Source organism: Miscanthus floridulus, chromosome 3, assembly GCF_019320115.1.
Source record: "Miscanthus floridulus cultivar M001 chromosome 3, ASM1932011v1, whole genome shotgun sequence".
Lineage (NCBI taxonomy): Eukaryota > Viridiplantae > Streptophyta > Magnoliopsida > Poales > Poaceae > Miscanthus > Miscanthus floridulus.
In genome coordinates this window covers 148,785,180-148,794,288 of record NC_089582.1, presented here as the reverse complement: position 1 = coordinate 148,794,288, position 9,109 = coordinate 148,785,180, and the positions used below count along the sequence as shown (strand labels likewise).

The following is a 9,109-nucleotide window of genomic DNA, read 5'->3' as shown; positions in this document are numbered from 1 at the left end:
CGTTCTCTTGCATAAGGTGTCAGGTCAGCAATGCGGGCTGGCAAATGTGACAGTAGGCATGATGCATGTTGCCTGAAATGAGATGCGGGAAGGGTGATAATGGTCGTGATTGGAGGAGCCGCCCTGTCCCTGCCCATGCGCTGGACTGGATCAGCGGCAGCGGCAGTGCTGGACCGAAGCGGCAGGCAGTGGTGGGACTTGGCCAACCCACACAGCGAGCAGCAAAGGCAAAGCATGCCGCAGGCGCAGCACCTGATGCGGTGGGGGATTGGATTGGGCCTTGTTTAGATTGAAGATTTTTTCAACCCGATGAATAGTAGCACTTTCGTCTTATTTGGTAAATATTGTCCAATCGTGGACCAACTAAGTTCAAAAGATTCATCTCGTGATTTCCAACTAAACTGTGCAATTAGTTATTTTTTTTACCTACATTTAATGCTCCATGCAAGCGGCTAAAAATTGATGTGATGGAGAGAGAGTGAAAAAACTTGGAATTTGGGGGTGATCTAAACAAGGCCCTTGGTTGGGTTCGCGCCGTGTTCCCTCCCTGGAACTGGCTGGCCCGCTAGTTTGCCTTGCGGATGGGTGGGTCATGGCGATTGGCGCAGTGGCAGACCTGGGCTGGGCCCAACCAGCCTTGACTGATGTCCATGTTGATGGAAATATTCCCTCAGATCAGATTAGGCGGACCCGGACCCAGAGACAAAGGAGTAAATTAGTATAGGTACGGTAGTGGTAGTACGAGTACGTAAAAGCACGGCTCCGTTACTTTGGGTTATAATCCGTACTTTTCAGCATGTTTTTCCAGTTCAAATAATACTTTTCTCTCACAATAAATTAGTCGGAACAATGTTTCAGCTTATTTTTTCAACGAAGCGAACATGAATGGGCGCCAAACTCTTTGCAAAAAATTAAAATATTCCAGTCTAGTACCCCATCCGTCAAAAAAAAAAGTTACCGTAGAGTTTAGGCTGGTAAAATTTTAAATTTAATTATTTATAAAAAAACATTAGCAATATTTTTATTTTAAAATAAGTTTATTATAAAAATATATCCAACGACATACTAATTATGTAACATAAACATTAATATTGTCTTATATATATCTAGTCGCAATTAAGAATGTTTAACTTCTCGAAAGATAAGAATACACTTCTTTATGGAAAAACAACCGTTCTTATCAGAAAATCAACTTTTGTTTTTTTTAAAAAAAGCAAGAGCAAAAACTATTTTATAGTCTTATAGATGCCAAGGCTATTAGACGACAATCATTCTTGTCTGGCAAAGATTTTTATTGTGGTTGTTTGCATCGTAGGCATGGCCATTTTAAAATTTGGTACGTGGCTCTCTCCTCGAAGCTAGGTATACCAGAAACGCACCCAATAAATAGCCGTGAAAATAACGGAGAGCAGCAGAGTGCCTTTAATTTGTGTCTAATTGCGTCGTCTGTTGGTCACGCCACGGCAAGCGGCCGGCAAGCTTTTCCGCCGTCCGCCGACGCGCCTGCCGCCATCTCCCACCACCACTGACCCGACGGGCGTCCAATGCGTCCTTCTCAGGGACAAGCTAGACAAGATGATCGATGCGTGCGGGGACGGACGGGGGTGCCGGTTGTGTGGGATTGGGGCATTGGGCTTAACCGACGCCGAGCTACTAGCTGTGGCTGTACTGGATTAAGGGGTACGTAGAGGCACTACTACAGATAGCTTTTTTGAAGAAGTCAAAGGGTCCGTTTGGTTGGACTTTTGGCTTTATCTTTTGGCTCAAAAAGTTAAAAATCCAACTAAAGGGGCTGTTTTTGAAGGCTGCTTTTTCAGAAGCAGTTGCTTTTCCGTAGTACATTTTTGAAAGCTGGTTTGACCCTGCTTTTGGCTTTCTGTTTTTTGAAATTGGTGGAATAAAAAGCTCTTTCATAGTTGTTTCAAGAGAGATAAAGATAGAAGGTATATTTTATACTTGTTTAACCAAACAGCTTTCAGCTTTTCTACAGCTCACAGCCCACAGCAGCTTTCCTACAGCTCACAGCCCACAACAGCTTTTTTCCACAGCCACAGCTCAACCAAATACACCCAAAAACAGTTAACCGAGGCGGGCATTCCACCCGCCTCCCATCAAAGGCCTCGGTTAATCAAAGAACTACCGAGACGGTTGGAATGCCCGCCTCGGTCAATGAATTAAAAAAACAAAAAAAGACAAGCAAACCCATCGACGAGCCTGCCGAGCCCATCGACGAGCCCGTCGAGCCCATCACACGTGCACCGCCGCAGCTTGCTGAAATCCCATGTTTGCCGCCGCCACTCACCGGATCCGCTGCACCGGTGCCAGATCCACCGCTCCCAAGCCCATATCCACGCGTCGCCGCTGCTGTCCACCGGATCCGCCAGAGAAGGGAGTGAGGGAGGGTGCGGGGAACAGATCCACCCCGAAGGAGGAGATCTGTGCCGTCCCGAGCCGGATCCACGCCGCCCCTACCCGGAGACGTCCACATCAGAGGAGAGCCACCCTGCTCCGTGCCACCACCTCCTCAGGCCAGATCTCACCGGCCACTCGGAGGGGAGCATCACCGCTGCAGGGGAGCGCCGGATCCCGCCGCCTCCTCGCGGGAGCGCGGCTGCAGCGGTCGCGCAAGCTTCGCTGCGGGGGTCACGCGAGAGGGGCCGCCATCAGGAGGGATGGAGAGGGGCGCCGTTGGGAGGGAGGGAGAGGGACGCCGTTGGGAGGGAGGGTCGGAGGGAGGGAGAAGGGCGCCGCTGTGGGGAGAGAGCGTTGTTGGGAGGGTCAGAGAGAGGGAGAGGGGCGCCGCTTTAGGGAGAGGGCTCAGGAGGGATGGGGCACCTGAAGAAATAAACTGAGAAAGAAACCCTAAGTATGGCTTATATACGAGCCCGGTAGAAGAATAGATATGGGCTTTTGCCTGGGCTCGAAGCTAGTCCAGTATTTTTGGAGGCGGGCTTTATAGTGTGCCCGCCTCCAAAAATGCATTTAGGGAGGCGGACGCCTTAAAACGACCGCCTCCGAAAATAGACCATTTTTAGAGGTGGCTGTCTTAAAACGACCGTCTCCGTAAATCCATTTTCGGAGGCGGGCATCACTACGTGAAAAACGGTTTGTAGCAATGGGTCAAAAATTTTTTAGGGGCGGCTGGTGATGGAGCCGCCCCTACAATGGCGTGCTCGGGATCCACGAGACCAGCCGCCCCTACAAATGGGTAGGATTTGTAGGGGCGGCTCACTCACTAGCCGCCCCCGGTGTTGCGATTTGTAGGGGCGGCTCAATCACCAACCGCCCCTACAAATGCTGCCGCCAAAACCCACAGGCTCCAAACCTGGGATTGGGCCTCACTTTCGTAAGTAGGCCACTGAAACCTGCAGGCCTGTTAAGCCTGTGAATGATCTAAGCCCTTGATCTGAATCGAACGGCCAAAGTTCGTCCCGCTAGGAACAAAACTAGCTCCACCCGCCGGACTTCCCAAACCCTAACTTTCATTCTCACTCGCTCTCTATCTCTCTCACCTGACGCCGCACTCTCTCTCTCACCCTCCTCTCTCTCTCCCTCACTCGCCCACCTGTCTCTCTCCCTCCCTCTGATGCCTACCTCTCTCTCCCTCTCTTGGTGCTGCGGTGGCGGGGTTTGGGGCGGTGGCGCTTGCCCACCTTCCCTCCGTGGCGACGGCGCATAGGACGGCCCCAACTGGCGGCAGCGCGCATGACGGCCCGTATCGGTGGCGGCGACATGCGTGGCTCCCCCCGGCAGCGGATCCAGGGTGGGCGCGCTCCCTGACGACGAATCTAAGGCGGGACTATCATCCGACGACGGATCTAGGGTGGTGATGTCCCCTGTCAGTGGATCGAGGGCGGGTGTGCTCCCCGACGACAGATCCAGGGAGAGCCCATCCCCCAAGAGGCAGATCTTGGGTGGTGGCGTCCCCTCTCTTAAGTTTCATGCATTGCTCCATCCTTAACATGTGTTTGTTCTACACAACATGCTGAGTTTTGACTCGTGTTGATTTCAGTCGCAGATGTTGACTGAAGAATGGGTTTGGCATCTCCAGAAGCAAATTTTGCAGGTCATTTTAGCTTTTGTCCTTCTTGCTAGTTGAATGCCTCCTAATAAAATTGTCCTGATAGTTCGATTTGAATGCTAAACATTAAAGCATATCTTGAAGCTGAACTACAAAAAACATTGCTACCATTCCATGATCTGAAGACGGCTTCTTGTGATCATTTTGTTGTACTTTTTCTTTCTTATTAATTTTTGTTGGCTGAGACTTGCCGTGTCAAATGAATTTGTTTTTGGATCTGCTAATTACCTACCTTGTGCTCCTAAGTAGCCAATTTAGTTGAGCAGGCAAAAACTGTTGCCTACTTTTACAGAGGTGATTGCTTTTTTCTAAAGCAATTGATACTTCTTTCTGATGACCTATTCGTTACTGATAGAATGCTATTGGAAGGAATCGTAAGAGTCGGTCCTCTAGATTTGCTTATTTCTTTTGCTCTTCAGTGCAGGGAGTACTGCTTGCAAATAGAATACATATGCTTGTTCAGTCTATGCTTGACCTACGTACACATCTTAAGGTACCTATACTTTACCTCTTTTTTGCTTCTCTAGTTCTCTATGTGTTTGTTGGCCTGCATTGGGGTCCTGTGACCTATTCATTACTTTGAGTAGTTCTTGCCTTGCTCGCATGGTACCAACTTGGGCAGTTGGGCCTGTGGCGCCCCTATTTATTCTGAGGTTTTATTTGTTGCTAGTGCATGTCTACTGGTCTACTAACCTCAGCTCGATATTTGGTAAATATGTCTAGTAGCACTGTTTAGATACTTTTCACATTTCCCTCTTTATATCATAGTAACATCTTTGATACATCATCTTGACTGATATATATAATACTCAAATCAAGGTTCCACTGAGAAGGGAGAAAGTCAAGTCTCTTTGTCAAATGGTTGTGGCTCTGAAGGTATCAGAAAACTGTTAATTTGCTCGTTGAAATTTTGAAGTACCTATTTTGTTTAACACTACTCATTCTAATATATTAGTCCATAGGAGACTTGTTCAACACAAGAGGGCCCAACATAGTACATAGTCTTCCTCACATCATCAATATCATTCAATCAGATATTGAACAACTCATACTACCATTGAAGGTTCATTTTCCAACTTCCTGAACTTTATTCCATTTCCCCTTTCTTCATGGATCCTGATGTTATGTTACTTTGTCCTTAAGCAGAATAAACTGCAAACTGAAATTGCCAAGGCAGATCAAGTGAGCAAAATAGGTTTTCTTAGTTTGTTGAGACGTGGTACATGACACTATTTATGTATTTCTTTTTCCCAAGAAAATGATTCATTTTTGTTATGCTAGGATTCATATAATTGAAACATAGCATAAGGCACAATTGTTTCTCTTTTGTGCACTCCTGTCCGTTGAAAGATGTTGTTTGCTAGATGTACTAGTGCGGTAGTGCCTAGTGTGGATCTATCAGTTGTTTTGGTTTGGACATTGGGTCCATTTCTTCCTACTATCTATTGTCGCCTATTGAGATGTAGTAGCCTGTGGTTTTTGGTTTGGACATTGGGTGACGATGCTTGTTGTGACTTTGCAGCCAGATGGATGTTGCCGAAAGCAGGAAGGCTGTTGTGATCCATGTCCCGTACCGCCTGCGCAAGGCCTTCCGGAAGATCCACGTCAGGTTCACCTGTTTGCCCTGGCAGTGCAAATATAGCGAAGCTCAGCCATGCGATATCCTTCAAAGCCGACCTGCACTTGCTGCATCTCTGGGCTTATTTCAATGTTTGAATTATTAGTTCTTGATGAAATGAGAAGAAACTTCTGACCCTCTTTGCCAATTTATTACATGTTAGACATATCTACTTGTACTACACATACTACCTCTATTTTTTGTTTTGTTAGCACTTGAGTGCTTGCTTGGCCTTTTTGTGATATAGATATATGTTTTGTTGTCATAATATGAGTCTGTTTGTTACTATTGTGATTCTTGTACTATAGAAGATGTTTAGAAATTTTTTGGCTAAACAATCTTGTTTGGGCCACAATATTATAGTCAAGTTTGCCAGGATATTTGATCATGTATTTTACTCGTCACAGGATTATTTGGGGGAGCACGTTGGTAATTTGATTTTTTTTTGCGAAAAAATATACTGTAGGGGTGGTTCTAGACTGAACCGTCCCTACAAATAGATATTATAGAGGCGGCTGGTACTGTAGCCTCCTCTACAAATCGATTTTGTAGGGGCGGCTGGTATTGTAGCCGCCCCTACAAATCGATTTATAAGGGCGGCTGATAACAACCTACAAATTGATTTGTAAGGGCGGTCTGGAAACCGCCCCTACAAATGCATGATTTGTAGAGACGGTATGGTAGAGGCGGCTGGCCGAGCCACCTCTACAAATGTTTTTTTTTGTAGTAGTGCATTTTTCATCCGTCTCGGTAAATAAAATGACCGCCTCCGTAAATCAAATTTACGATGCAGGCAATTTTAACTGCCTCCGTAAAAAAACGACCATCCCCGTTAATCATCTAGCATTTTACGGTTGAACTGTGTGACATCTTGGTTAATAAAAAGACACCGCCTCACAGCGAGGCCATCTAACTTTGAATCAAGCCAGAGTACAACAAGATATTTTGCTCGACTTTTCAGCGTCAAATCGTCGTGGAATTAGACACGACACCGCCGTCACACCATGCGCGATACACGCTTTGTCTCTACTCAACTACTACTACTTTTTTTTTTCTGATTTCGCGCAATCTCGATTGATCTATCCCAAATCCCACCCACGCCACAAAAAGTCGGATCAGTAGGGATTACCGTAGATTCCCAAACGTTGTTTGGGCCGCAACCGTCGCAACCTAACTCCACGCATCCCCATGTAGATTTCCCCACAAACAGTTCCTTTGGTTAATTACCGCATCAGCACTACTTCACGGTTCACGCGTCCGTGTGCTTGTGTAACGCACGCATGCGGTAGTAGATTAGTGTACTCTACGCTGGTGCATGCACGCACAAGCTTAGTGTACCTTACGCTGATGCATGCATGCACACACATTTAAATGTGCACATGGAATTGCTAAACGCTTGTCCAATGCTACACCATGGGATACAACCTAAACTTCTACATCTGTGCTAGATTGTTAGTTGTCCATGTAAAGGAGACGATATGCACTACTGGAATCGCAGGATTTGCCTAGTGCCGCAGGCACTAGGCAAAGACCTAAAAACACTAGGCAAACAGTTTGCCTAGTGTCACACTAGGCAAACAAGGGTCGGCAGAGGCGGACTAGGCAAAGTGTTTGCCTAGTGTCAAGGACACCACTCGGCAAAAGTATTTCACTGACGGTAAAAATAGTAACGGACGTTTTGTCTAGTGTCGGAGGTCAGACACTCGGCAAAGTATGCAAGGTTTGCCTAGTGCCAGGCGTCCGACACTAGGCAAATATGTCAAGCTTTGCCTAGTGTCAGGCCGCCTACACTAGGCAAATATGCCAAGCTTTGCCTAGTGTCAGGCCTCCGACACTAGGCAAACTGCCTACTTTGCCTAGTGTTAGTTTTCTGACACTAGGCAAAGCATGTTCCCAGGTGTGCCACGTGTGGCCCCTTTGCCTAGTGTCAGACCCCTGACACTAGGCAAAGTAACCAGAACCTGAATTTTTTTTTGATTATTCCATTTACGACACAAATATAAATCATATTCAAACACCGCAAATATATCACATGAATCACAAATAAGAACCACATGTTCACATATATCACATGTTCATACCAAAAGTCCAAATGTGCCACAAGTTCACAAGTTCATAAGTGCACAACCAAATTTCTTAACAAAGTTCACAACAAGCTGATCACGACGATTGTCAAGGGTGAAGAGGCCCGTGGTTTGATGCTCCAGGCGACCCTTCCACTTGATTCGGCTCAAGCTGTGGTGCCGGCGACGCTCCAATCTGTGAAGCCGACGACCCTTCCACTTGATTCGGCTCAAGCTGTGGTGCCGACGACGCTCCAATCTGTGAAGCCGGCGACCCTCCAATTTGATTCGATGCCACGCCCGATTGATGCTGAAAAAAATGAAAAGGATACCGTCAATAAAAAATTTCGACAGAACCTCCCCTGCACGGAGAGGTTTCCAAACCCTGCAAGAAGACAAACGACATGATGACCGTCAAGAACATACATATCAATACACCGCCACCAACACCACCACCACCCGAACACCACAACTGCCACCACCACACCACAACAACAACCGCCGTCACCACCAACACCATATTGTATGTTTGAGATTGCATATTTTTTCTAGTGTGCCCTATGTCAGGTTGGAACATAATAAGTAATATATTGGTACTCACAGGAGTAGCTGCTTGAGGAAGTGGCAAGACTAGGCTAGCTGGCATGGTCCGCCCCATAGCGGCGCCAAGAGTGGACACGAACCCCACCAGCTCCTCTATCCTCTATCGTTGGGCCTCCCGCTCTTCCACTGCCCTCGCTTCCATCTCCTCGCGAAGCCTCCTTTCTTCTAGCAGTTGGGCCTACAACATTTGACCCCCAATGTTAAACACTATAAGACATGTGTGGTTTTTTGACATTCTATTTATGTCAAAATATATGGAATTAATGTCACAACTTAAGATTTATGACATCCAGTTGACGAAAATTCGAACATCAAAAAACCAGCGTCACAAATTGTGCAGCAATAAACATCAACCTCTAGGGCACTAACATATGGGAAAACAACGTAAAGGATACACCATTTGTAGTTTCATATCACATAAAATAATGGACAAGATCTATTACATTCTAGGGTAATAATGTGGCCATCATATTAAAGAAACAAATCCAGACTCAAATATTTTTCAGAACTAATATATGGTAAAGAAAATTTAGATTATCTCAGAAACATTCACGGCTGATAGTGCAACCATATGCAGAGTTAGTAAACAAAATCGATTAACCAAAACTGTCTTTAATCAGAAAACTTGTGAACTAAGAGGGCTGCTACATCTCACACAGTATGAATGAACATTCAAAAAACTTGTGAACTGCATTCAAGACGGCTGCTACATCTCACACAGGAATGAATGAACAATTTTAATTA

At 46.1% G+C, this 9,109-nt stretch overlaps 1 long non-coding RNA gene across 1 annotated transcript; it reads right to left on the bottom strand.

Moving 5' to 3' along the window:
• Positions 1-7,741: 7,741 nt before the first annotated feature.
• On the bottom strand, positions 7,742-8,489 carry LOC136547487 (uncharacterized). The gene is made up of 2 exons (XR_010781576.1): positions 8,364-8,489; positions 7,742-8,072 (listed from the first exon to the last, which is right to left on the bottom strand). It is a non-coding gene; the product is annotated as an uncharacterized lncRNA (long non-coding RNA).
• Between the last annotated feature and the right edge of the window lie 620 nt (positions 8,490-9,109).